Source organism: Typopeltis vanoorti, chromosome 4, assembly GCF_054136105.1.
Source record: "Typopeltis vanoorti isolate ZY-2024b chromosome 4, IOZ_Tvanoo_1.0, whole genome shotgun sequence".
Taxonomy (NCBI): Eukaryota; Metazoa; Arthropoda; class Arachnida; order Uropygi; family Thelyphonidae; genus Typopeltis; species Typopeltis vanoorti.
Window position 1 is genome coordinate 60,167,987 of NC_143552.1, and position 8,695 is coordinate 60,176,681.

Genomic DNA, 8,695 nt, shown 5'->3' on the forward strand with positions numbered 1-8,695 from the left:
ATACATTGTTATTATTATGATTATTAGTTCTGTTTTTTTTCATTTTTTGGTCTTCCAACCAAAATAATGTGTTTTCAGAGAATGGTTGTGTCATATGTAGGAATTTCTGTATGGTGTTCCATACTGTGGACGTTTTGCTACAGAACATCATAATATGATATATTGTTTCTGGGTCCGGACAGAAATGACACTTCGCTGGGCCTTGTAGTGGGATTTTTTTTTCTACACACCACATTTTTGTGGGGAGACAGGCATGGTGTACTTTATAGAATGTTTTGTATTTTGGTGATATTGGAAGTCGGAAAACTTTGCTACGCACTGGACTTAGCCTAATTTCTCCTTTTCTTATTTCCCTGTGTTGGGGAGGTGGGAATGTCACTTGACTTAATGTTTTGTATAGTTTTCTTGGTTTAATTGTCAGTAAGGTTTCGGTATCTGAGTGTTTCATTATATATGTGTACCCTTCGGCTATTTCTTTGAACATTCTTAGGCTTGGTTTTTTTATATCTGGAAGTGAGCTTATAAACCTATGCGGCAAACACTTTTGTAAGAATGTTGCCGCATAGGCATGATAGGTTTTTGTGTGCGTTGGGGCTGCTGTTATTGCCCTGCCGATGAGAGTTTTCAGATGGATGCTTAGCAATGCTAAACCTCCAGCTTCAACTTCATGGAACAGTGTTGATCTCTGCATGGGTTCATACTAAGAGCCCCAGATGTATGTAGCGCATAGCCTGTGTATTTTTTCGGCCCTCCTTCCGTGATACGGGGTGTTGTATATCTTGTACCACAGGCGAGATGTTAGGTAGATGTTGCAAACCCGGGCCCTTCCTCTGACGGACAGCTGTCTAAGGCGCATTGCATTAATTTTCTTCTTTATGCCGTCATGGAGTTCTTTCCACTGTTCTTCGTGTAATTCTAAGCTTCCGATGTTGATGCCCAGAACTGGTATGTAATTATTCACCTGTATTCCTGAAGGAATCCTTGGTTGGTTTTCCCACTTTCCAATTATTTTGCAGTGGGATTTTGCCAGATTCACATTCAGTGCTGAGGCTTTGCTGAAGTCTTTTATTATTTTGAGTGTTGTGTCCAAGGATTTTTGTGTTCCTAGTGTTAAAGTGACGTCATCAGCATATGCCAAAATTTTGGCGTCACTTTCTCCGTGTATATGTGTTCCTTTGATTCCACTGAGCTACGCGAGTTTTCATTTACTATCTGAAGACGCTCACAAACCTCATAAAAACAAAGAAATGAAGAAACTTTTAATGTCTAATGACGTATAGTTTTTCTTGCCATACTCAAGTAACAATTTGCACAAAAAAGGAACATGCGTCTGGTTGATATGGTTTCATTTATTTTTACTTGCATAAAATATATATATATATATATATACAGCCAGTTTCAGTCTTTCAATCATTTACTTATAGCAAGCCCAAAGTATCAACTACCGCCATCTCTGCCCTAAATCATAATATCGTATTATTATCTTCTCTTGTTTTAACAATGTAAGTTGTACGATCGATTTTTCGTGAGATGTGGGACAAGCATCGAACTTAGAACGATCTTTCTTCAGACGGCATGGCACTATAGATGAAAACGTTATTTTTACGAGCTTTACAGGTACATTATATAAATTCATTTCAATTAAAATTTTAGACACACACTGAAATGAAAAAGAATTTATATGAGCATTTGAAAATCAAAAAGTTATTTTCTGCCCGCACTTATATTTCTTTCTTTTTTTTTTTTAAATGCGATAGGAGGAGAAACGAAGCCTTGCATAGTTTCATCGTAATAACCCTCATGATGCTTTTTCAGAAAAAATACTATATAGGTTTGTTCTAATCATCTACTAGAACTTGTCTAAGTATTTTGCAGCCTATTTTACAGTTTGTCAATCTTTGATATAATGGAAATAGGATTTTCATTTTTAATTCTGCAACTCAGCAAACTTGACCATGTACCACGCACGCACGACGCACGCACGCACACACACACACACACACACACACACACACACACACACACACACACACACACACACACACACACACACACACACACACACACACACACACACACACACACACACACACACACACACACAATAAATTAAGTTAAGGGGATAATAAATCCTTCATTATTTCAAAGCCGAATAAGGAACTCGAAATCTAAAAGTTTCATGCCGAAGTACTTCTGGCGAGTCCAAGCATAAGTCAACACCTGGTAGTACAACATTAGGACAACTCTGAGCAAGTTTCGATCACTGTCCTTAATATTTTCTCATAATGTAAAACGCAGCTCCTAGGAGATATATTATTGTTTTACATTATGTGGGAAGGTCACTACGCAGACCGATTCCCACCTTTATTGAGGTCTCATCAGTGAGTAGGCGGACTGGATAATACAAAAGTTCACTTACTGATGAGACCTCAATAAAGGTCGAAACCGGTTTGGGTAGTGACCTTCCCTCATAATATAAAACAGTAATAATCTCCTAGGATGCTGCGTTTTAAATTATGAGAATTATGAGAAAATATTAAGGACAGTGATCGAAACTTGCTCCACCTTTGCTCCGAGTTGCCCTAGCGTTGTACTACCAGGTGTCGACTTACGCTTGGACTCGCCGGAAGTACTTCGGCATTAAACTTTTAGATTTCGATCTTCGAGTTTCTTATTCGGCTTTGAAATAATGAAGGATTTATTGTCCCCTTAACTTATTTTACGTCGTCGAAAAAAATAGCCTCTTGGCTATTTATTGTACACACAATACGTTTTTTTTTTGTTTTTTTTACTAGATAGGAAAATTACAGTTCATTCGTTATAACAGGGATGAAAAAAAACAAAAAAAAAAACGTTTGGACTTAAAAGAGTTCTTCTGCCTGCTCATATTAGAGAATGAAAAAAGTGTTAGATTTACTTGTGATTTGAAGGAAAGATGGAGAAAATGGCGTTTTGCCTAGTGCTCATACATATGATTCGCGATTCTGATATTTGATATAAAATGTGATTTAATGAACTCAACAAATATTTTTACTGGCAGTGAATAGTCCTACTGGTATAGTCAACCGGTTTGGTTCTTGAATAGGCTCATAAAAACTAATTCAGTAGGTAAGTTAACCTTTTTCGAAACAACGGCGATACGCTAGGCTTACTGCCATCAGCATCGCCATTGTTTCATTGCATCAGTTATTATTTTAGAAACTATCTATTATCACAATACGCTGGAAATGGAAAGCATGTCCTGTTCTCCAGAACAAAACGTGGGTCCAACCACAGACCTACCGTACGAGGAACTCACCTTCAAACAGCTCCTGGCTATTTTTAAGCATATTGGAAATCTGCTACACACAAAATGGCCAGGTAAGGTAGTAGTTCATGAAATCCAAGAAGTTGATACAGACGACGTTCAACTTCTTGAACTACTCCAAGACAACCCCACCTAAAAAAACAACAACGGCTGAAGATCATTCCCGTACTGACCACACTGATTTTCAGGAGGTTCGCGCAAGCAAAAAGCTCAAAACTGCGACCTCCGAATCACCAATTATAGATGTCATGGAAGAAGATGGCTCTGCCCCAGACTCACCTACCTCCGCAAGGGAAAAGATCCCCCCGATTATCCTGTGTGAGAAGAACAAATGGATGACTCTAAAGAACATAATGAACAACCTAAAGATCTCATATAACAATGCAAAGAATATCAGAGATGGTGTAAAAATTCACCCTAAAACTGTCACAGACTATCGTAGGTTAACAACAGAACTAAATTCCAGAGGAATTCAGTACCATACTTTTTCACTCGGTTCGGAAAAAAATCTCAAGGTTGTGATTAGAGGCGTACCTGAGGATGTCTCCACCGACAAAATCATCACAGACCTGCACTCGAGTGATTTACTACCAATCAAGGTCAGCAGGATGACCAGGAGGGACAAGACTCCAATGCCATTAGTGCTGATCGAGATCAGTCAAACCTATAAACACATATATGACTTGACAACCATCTGTGGATTGAAAATCTCGGTAGAACCGTTAAGGAAGAGAGCTTCTACTGGGCAATGCCATAGATGTCAAAAGTTTGGGCATGCCCAGAAAATGTGTAGGGCCGAATTTAAATGTTTGAAGTGTGGGGTTGGTCACCCAACGAACACCTGTTCTAAACCAAAATCTACCCCTGCCAAATGTGCCAATTGTGGCGGTCCTCACACATCCAACTACAGAGGATGCTTGTACAATCCACGTAACAGGAAATCTGAAGAGGGAACATTCTCTCCTTCCATCAGTTCACCTACATCTGCGGCTACTTCACAGCCTCCTAAAGTTCAGAATAAAGACTCAGAAGCCCATCTGCTGAAAACTGAGGTCCCTCCAAAAACGACTCTAAATTGGCAGTCCAGGTCATATGCGGATGTAACCCGCCCTAAACAGACATCTCTAGAACAGTCACCATCACGTTCAAATTTGGCAGCTATCATTACTGCGTCCCTGGCAAATATGCTATTAGATTTCAGCAGATCTAATCCTTCACAAAGTTCTACTGACAGATTTCTAAAAGACACTCAAGTCATCATTTCAGCGCTCACTAATGAACGGTAAAAAATTAAAACCAGAAGCCCTAGAGATAATAGCCTGGAATGCAAACGGCTTAAGGAATAAGATCCTAGAACTCCAAAATTTTGCCCACAGTCATCGGCCAGATGTTCTATTAATAAATGAAACGCATCTAAGACCAGCGGACAATCCCAAAATTTATGGATATCAGTCGTATAGAACTGACAGATCAACCCACAGAGGTGAAGGCATGGCAATTTTCATCAAGAATTTTATCTCTCATCACTCCATAAACATTCCTTCTACCTCCAATCTCGAGGTCACTGGCACCGAGATTCTCACGAGCTCAGTAGGCAAATTAAAAATTTTTGCAGCATACCATCCACCTCAAAAATCATTACTACCTTCTGATTTGAACGCTATATTTGATACTGGAGAGCCTACCATTGTGGCAGGTGATTTAAATGCCAAGCATTCTACCTGGAATAGCCACTCCACTAACAAAAATGGACAGATACTACAGAACTATGCTGATTTCAACAACCTTCACGTAATAGGCCCTGCTGATCCCACCTATCACAACACCTATGGCAGGGCTGATGTATTGGACATAGCCATACTGCAGCACATCAGACTCCAATACATTCTTGTGTAGATGCTTAAGTGCTGTGAGGACATTATGTTGGAGGTTTAATGGATTTTTTACATCACTCAAAAAGAATTAAAATAGAATTTAATGCTTCCTATATTTCGTCCTAGTCACTAGGACATCTACGGAGATTACAAAGACAATTAATGTAACATGCACACAAAAACTTACAATACTAAGCCCAACCACGTGGGTGACAATAAAGTCCTATCTAGGTGGAGCGCCCTCTAAGGGCAGTAGTAGGTGGCCTGGAATGTGAGGTGGGACCTCTGGTGATGACTGTTTCCCAAATCTTCGGAAGCTTGATGCAACCGTATTTGTTAAGATTTGGTTGGTTTCTGAGAGCTGCTGCTGCTTCTAAGAAAAGTCTCTCTTTCTTGAATTTGCTGTGGTGGAGCATGGTGGTTTTCTTCCATGATATTCTGTGGGTGGTGTCCAAAACATGGTCAGCCAAGCCTGAATGGCCATAGTTGTGTTTAACGATGTACGACTTGTGTTCCTCCAGGCGGATGGATGCTGATCTGCCTGTCTGTCCAAAGTATGCAAGCTTACAGGAACAGGGTACTTTGTAAACTCCAGGCAGAGAGAGAGAGGAGGGAGCTAATCTTTCGTAGAACGGATAAGGATAACGCTAACTGGCTACCCTTATCCGTTCTACGAAAGATCAGCTCCCTCCTCTCTCTCTCTCTGCCTGGAGTTTACAAAGTACCCTGTTCCTGTAAGCTTGCGTACTTTGGACAGACAGGCAGATCAGCATCCATCCGCCTGGAGGAACACAAGTCGTACATCGTTAAACACAACTATGGCCATTCAGGCTTGGCTGACCATGTTTTGGACACCACCCACAGAATATCATGGAAGAAAACCACCATGCTCCACCACAGCAAATTCAAGAAAGAGAGACTTTTCTTAGAAGCAGCAGCAGCTCTCAGAAACCAACCAAATCTTAACAAATACGGTTGCATGAAGCTTCTGAAGATTTGGGAAACAGTCATCACCAGAGGTCCCACCTCACATTCCAGGCCACCTACTACTGCCCTTAGAGGGCGCTCCACCTAGATAGGACTTTATTGTCACCCACGTGGTTGGGCTTAGTATTGTAAGTTTTTGTGTGCGTGTTACCTTAATTGTCTTTGTAATCCCCATAGATGTCCTAGTGACTAGGACGAAATATAGGAAGCATTAAATTCTATTTTAATTCTTTTTTGAGTGTTGTAAAAAATCCATTAAACCTCCAACATAAAGACTCCAATACAATTTAATGACAATCAACGATTTATCATCAGATCATAATCCAATACGGTTAAAATTAGGAAATCTTGAAAAATTATCCCCATCCCCTCACTCATTTATTCCTTGGGAAAGGCTCTCCAAGGTGCTTGCAAAATATATTGGTCCTGTTCCCATCATTAAATCAAAAGAAGAAATTGATATAGCTGTCAAAAATCTAACAGAACAGATTACAGCAGCCTGTGCAGCAGTTACTACCCCTGCAACCACCCACAAATCCAACCACCTGCCTGAAGATACTATGAATCTGATTAGGGAAAAAAATAGGGCTAGAAAAAGATACCATAACAATAGGGCGCCACAAGATAAACGGATCTTAAATAGGTTAAACTCTGCAGTGAGAGATGCACTCGCAGCTCATAGAACTCAACTCTGGGAAGAAAAACTGACCTTCATCTCCACTGACAGCCACTCTGTATGGAATCTTATCCGAAAGATCAAGAACAAAAATAAACCTCTTCCCCCTTTGCAAACAGATTCAGATCTCATCCACACTGATGCTAATAAAGCTGAGGCAATAGCTAATCACCTTGAAAATCAATGCAAACCCGCATACGATCACCTTGACATTAGTCATATCTACAAGATACACCGTAATGTCCGATATTCGCTCAAGTCTGCTCCCACACATTCTACTCAAATTACACCCACCTCACCTGCTGAAATATATACTATTATTCAGAAATTCAAAAATAAAAAGGCTCCTGGACCCGACGGTATCTCCAACAAAGTTATAAAACTTCTACCTCGCAAAGCTATTGTTCACTTGGCAAACATAATCAACTCCATACTTCACTACAAGTATTTCCCTTCCTACTGGAAATTGGCGTACATTGTTCCAATTCATAAACCTGGAAAGGATCCCACTTTGCCACAGAATTACAGACCAATCAGTCTCATCTCTAATCTCGGAAAAATTGCTGAGAAGGTAATTCTTACTAGGCTTCAAGATTCTGTACTCCGGTTAAACATCCTGCCTGAGGAGCAGCTTGGCTTCAGACAGTTGCATAGTACTACACAACAAATACACAGATTGGTGGAACATATCATTACAGGTTTTAACTGGCGTCAATGCACTGGGGCTGTTTTCCTAGACTTAGCCAGTGCATTTGACAAGGTTTGGCATTATGGCTTGCTATACAAGCTTATATCATCCAGTGTTCCAATCGGAATCATTCAACTCATCAAGACGTACCTCTGCGATAGACACATGCAAGTGAGATTAAGTGGAGTAGTGTCCTCACAGAAAAACATCTTGGCTGGAGTTCCACAAGGGTCCTTACTAGCACCAATCCTATTCTCCTTATACCTGCATGATATACCACACAACCCATTATCTTCAATTAAAGCTCTTTACGCTGATGACACAGCGATATTGGCCAGATCATTAAAGCCTCACTTAGCCATCAAGAAACTGCAAGAAAACCTACTGCAAATAGAACAATATTTTGCCAAATGGCGACTCCAGGTGAATCCTCAGAAGAGTGTAGCCGTCTTATTCTCTAGAAGATCAGTGCTTCCCAAAGAAGATATTCTCCTCCTTAACACAAAAATTCAGTGGAAAACAGAGATCAAGTATCTCGGTGTAGTAATGGACAGTAAACTGACTTTCAACTCCCATATCAAGACTCTCTGTGCAAACACATCAAAAACCATAGCCCTGCTCTATCCGCTAATAAACAGAAACAGTAAACTGAGCACCAGAATCAAACTTCTCATATACAAACTGATGGTTCGTCCAATACTCACCTATGCCTCACCGGCCTGGAGCCATACTTCAAACTCAAATATCATTAAATTACAACGCATTCAGAACAAGTGTCTTACAATGATCCTGGGCGCTCCATGGTTCATCCGAACTGTCCAACTGCACCGCGACACGGATTCCCCTATATCTACACCTTCATGCAAACTATAGCAACCAAATTCTTTTCAAAAGCAACTGTGCATCCTAACAGACTGATCCAACTGGCCGCTGACTATGATGCAATGGACTATTCTAAGCACAAAAGACCTAAAGCCATCCTCAACCCCCTCACTGAGGATTAATCTCCTAGCCCACTCAGGGCGAGCAATATAGCTCATAAACTCTTTCTACTCACAGTCTCTATTAAGATAGCCAGGAATACGAAAAGCTTTTGCTTCACCCGTTAAGCCAGAAATGTTACTAGTTACTAGATTTACTTATTTTAGAGCAGATGGAGGCTG